This window comes from Humulus lupulus, chromosome 3, assembly GCF_963169125.1.
Source record: "Humulus lupulus chromosome 3, drHumLupu1.1, whole genome shotgun sequence".
NCBI lineage: Eukaryota > Viridiplantae > Streptophyta > Magnoliopsida > Rosales > Cannabaceae > Humulus > Humulus lupulus.
The window spans coordinates 30,559,675-30,564,967 of NC_084795.1; positions in this window are offsets into that span (position 1 = coordinate 30,559,675).

Sequence of the window (5,293 nt, forward strand, 5' to 3'; positions counted from 1 at the left end):
GAGTGCACTCCTATGGCAGTAGGGAGCACATAATCTCTTAATGCTCGCACATTTTAGTCTTGAGCAATGTGATTTTGACCATCATTATTGTTAGCCCTGTCTCTTTGGTTGGCAGCCATTGATGCTTCTAACCTCTTATTCCTTCTGTTCTATCTGCAAGATCTTTCAATTTCAGGATTAACAGGCAAAAGGTTTGTAGACCCTTCACGTCGCATACAAAAGATTCACCTAAAATAGCAAAGTGCGACAACTTAGATTAGTACAAATAACTAAAAATAGCCAAATTAGAATAAAAAATTAACTATTTTGATATTAATAGAATATCAATTCCCCATCAATGGCGCCAAAAACTTGTTGCGATTTTTCTACTGTGCAAGTATATGCAATCAAATGAACAAGTAATAGTAGTGGAAGTACAATATCATTCCGTCAGAGAATTGATCCACTAATTACCAAAAGAAAACTTTTATTTCTATTTGACTAATGAAAATTGAATGACAAATTAACAAGTAACACTAAACTAGAAAAGCAAAGTTTAATTAATGAAATTTAATATGAGAGAAATATTAGAGCATTTTAATTTCATCAACCTTCAATTCTATTCAAGCAATAATACTACTAATATGATTCTTATACTTATGATTATAGCAGGTTTACTATTGACAATTCTATTCTTTCTCAAGATATAAAATATTTAGTTTACCTGTGAATTCTCTACATGTCTATGATAAATTCTACACCTAAACCGCATTAAGAACAAAAACCTAATTGCTACAAAAACCAATTTGATACTTTCGTTCTAAATTGAAATCTATGTCTATTGCCTAAAGCTATTCCAATTCTCACTTTTCAGATATTGAATTAAAACCAATAATCATGCAAAAGATGGCCAACAAATTACAAGCATTAAACATAAGAACAATAGATAAACATAAATTCAAAGAATCATAGAAATTGCATTAGAGATGAATAGAATATCTAGTGACTACATTAAAATACTCTAAATAATAATTTAGTTCATAATATTAAACATCATCACATAATCTAAAATTCAAAAGCATAATGAAATGAAAATAAAACTAATGAATTCTTCTTTGTTTCTTTCCTCTGCCGTCCATAACTCCCTTCTCTCTCTATCCAATCTTCCTTTATTTCAACCTAAACAAAACCTACGAAATTCCATCAAATTCCAAAAATGTCCTTGTGCCGATATATCGCCTACAATATTGCGATATATCGCTTGACGAATATATTCAATGAAAACGCATAATATCTGTTGTCGATACTACTTCAGCAAAATTCCATATTCCTCAATTGGCGATATATCGCCCAAGACAGGCGACATATCGCATGTGCCAGATTTCTGAATATTAACCAAATTCGACTAATTAAACAGATATTTATCCAAATTCTTGCACTGATCAGAATTATAGCGACACACTGCACAAGTTCACCAAACAGATAAATACAAACTTTCACTTGAGAAAAACTACCAAATCAAACTGAAAAAGTTATGAATAAGCATATATTTTGTACGCTTAACTCTAACTCGATAGCAACCAACACTAACCATCTCGGATGGAACTCATCATAAATTTTAGTGTTGAAACTATTCACTTATCAAGGACTTGTTCTTATCCATTAAACTCCTTCCCTACATTTGTACAAGTTGAGAGTTGGGTTTCCACCATTGGTGAATCTATTATTCTAGGAGTTTCAATCTTATCCCTTTTGAAGTAAAACTTACTGACCTTCTCACAAGAAGTTTTAAAAATGGATCCGTTAAGTTCTCACTTGTCTTAACATATGAGATCGATATGATTCCACCTTGAATTAATTGTCTTGCATATTCATGTCTTAGGCTAATGTGTCTAGACTTTGCATTATACACACTATTATATGATCTAGCAAGTGCGGATTGGCTATCACAATGTATTGAAATTGTTGATACAATATATGTGGTTAAAGGAATATCCATCATGAGATTCCTAAGCCACTCGGACTCTTTGCCGGTTGTCGCTAAAGCTATAAACTCTGCTTCCATGGTTGAGTGAGATATACAAGTTTGCTTCTTGGAGCCCTATGAGATTGCACCTCCTCCAAGAGTAAACACTCAACCGGTGGTGGAGAGATTATCTCCAACTTCCGATATCCAATTAGCATCGGAATATCCTTCAAGTATCTTTGGAAATTTTGTATAGTGAAGACTATACTCTTTGGTACCCTTAAGATAAGAATTCTCTCAATAGCTTTCCAATGCTTGATACTTGGATTGCTAGTAAACCTACTAAGTTTACTAACCGCATATACAATATTCGCTCATGTGCAATGAGCGGTGTGCATTAGGCTTCCTATTGCACTTGCATATTCCAATTGAGCCATTGCTCTTCCTTCACTCTTTTCAAACTCCATGCTTGAATCAAATGGTGTATGCGCCTCTTTGATTTTTAGATGACTGAATTTGTTGACCACTTTCTCAACATAGTGGGTTTGACTAAACACAAAACCCCTAACTATTCCTTCTAATTTTGATACCTATAATATTATCCACATTTCCAAGGACTTTTATTTTGAAGTTAGAAGATATAAACATCTTCGTTTCTATTATTCCTTTCATGTCATTACTCAAAATTAACATATCATCTACATATAGATACACAAGTATGACTAAGTCACCACAAGTCTTATAGTATAAGCACTTGTCCGCATTGTTGTGTCTAAATCCATTAGAAACAATGACTTTATCAAACTTCTCATGCCATTGTTTTGAAGCTTGTTTCAAACCATATAATGATTTGACAAGTCTCACACTTTATGTTCATTCCTTGAAGAACAAAACATTTCGGTTGTTCCATATAGACCTCCTCCTCGAGATCCCCATTTAGAAATGTTGTTTTGACATCTATTTGGTGAACATAAAGGTTATATGTAGATGATAAGGCAAACAACAACCTTATAGAAGTAGTTCTTACTACTGGTGCATATGTGTCAAAGTAATCTATTCCCTCTCTTTGCTTGAATCATTTGGCTACTAGCCTAGCTTTAAAGGTTTGTATGGTGCCATCGATATGGTATTTCTTTCTAAATACCCATTTGTACCCAATTGGTTTGGACCCCTTTGGAAGGTCAACCAATTTTCAAGTGTGGTTTGACATAATTGGATCCATTTCATTATTAATTGCCTCCTTCCAAATGTCAGAGTCTCTTGAGGACATTGCTTCTGTGAAGGTGTTTGGATCATCTTCTATTTGAAGTACTATTGGATGTTTCCAAGTAACTTCCTCATTATCCCCTTCAACAAGGTATAGTGTCTTTATTGGAGAACACTTCTCACTTGATCCAAAATCTTTGAGCCTTTGGCTACTTCTAGGCAACTGAGGTTGCTCACCAATTATTCTAGGAGTCTCCTCTTGAGGCTCTCTAGTTTGTTGTCATCGCATGACATGTTCTCAACAAACTCAACCTCTCTAGATTCAATTATTACATTATACTCCAAGTCTAATAATCTATAAGCTTTTCTATTTTGGGCATAACCTACAAATGCACATCTTATAGCCCTTGGACCCAACTTGGTCATATCGAGATCAGTGTTCTTTCAATAAGTAAGACACCCCCACACTTTAAGATAACCAATGTTTGGTTTCTTTCCTTTCCATAACTCGTATGGAGATATATTATATTTCTTCATGGGAATACGATTCAAAATATGACAAGCGGATAGCAAGGCTTCACCCTACAAACTAAAATTCAATAAGAGTGTAATAGCATAGCATTAATCATCTCAATAAATGTTCTATTTTTTCTTTTTGCTATACCATTTTTTTGGGGAGTATAAGGGGTTGTACATTCATGAATTATTCCATGTTCTTCACAAAACAAGTTAAATTCATTTGAAAAATATTCTCCACCCCTATCACTTCTAAGCACTTTAATTTTCCTTTCAAGTTGATTTTCAACTTCTGCTTTATACACCTTAAATACATCAGATGCTTCATCTTTATATTTTAGTAAATATACATATGTGAACCTAGAGAAATCATCAATGAAATTAATAAATATATACTTCCTCCTCTAGTTAACATTTCATTAAGTTCACATAAATCACTATGTATCAAATCTAACAACTTAGAGTTCCTTTCAACACTAGGAAAATGCTTCTTTGCCATTTTAGATTTAACACATAATTCACATTTTTCATGCTCAACATTATCACAACTAATTAATCCACATTTGATAACCCTTTTAATTGTGTTATATCATATATGTGCAAGTCTAATATGCCACAAAGTAATAGAATTTGAGTCAAGCATATAACAAAATGAAGAAACTTTTTTGTTGACATGATCAATAGATGTACAAAGTTTGAACATGTCATCACAAGCATATCCCTTTCCCATAAAAACATTGCATTTAGATAAAATGAGCTTGCCATATCTATCACAACCTTGATTCTTGGTTTGCCAAGTAAATTGCCACCCACAAGGTTTCTACTCATTTCTGGTACATACAAGACATTAGTGAGCAGAACCTTCTTGTCGGATGTGAAGAACAAATCAATAGTTCCATTTCCTTCAACCTTGGACCTTTTCTCATTGCCCATTTGGATCTCATGCCCTTCCTTTGAAGATTCAAAGGTCTTGAATAGATTTCTATCATAGGTAACATGAATGGTGGCACAAGTATCATACCACCACCCACTCACATTTCCATGAATGGCATTCACTTCGCTTAGTGTTTCCACTAGCTCCTATTGGGTTGAATTGACTCTTTCCTCATTGTTTTGGCTCCTCTTGAACCTACAATCTCTAGCAAAGTGATCATGCTTGCCACACACAAAGCAAGGTCCCTTGGAACTTTTGAATTGTCCCTCATTCTTCTTGGGCCTCAAAGATTTTTGGCCCTTGCCCTTGTTCTTACCAATTCCTTTGCCCTTGTTAGGAGGGTTAGCCACTACATTGGCCTTAGAGGTCTCTCCATTGGACTCCTCATCATTCATCTCTCTAGAATGATATTCCTCCTCAATTCGCAAGTGTTTGAGAATTTCCTCCAAAGAAATCTCTTCATTTCTATGGAGAATTTTCTTTCTATAGCCTCTCCAAGAAGGATGTAACTTGGCTATAATGGCACCAACAAGGAATTGTTCCGAAAATACAATCTTAAGTATAGACAATTTATTCACAATAATTTGCAACTCTTGAATTTGAGGGAGAAGAGGTTTATCATTATGAAATTTTAATTCCATATATTGAGTCATAAGGAATTTCTTAGTACCTTCTTCTTCCACTTTGTACTT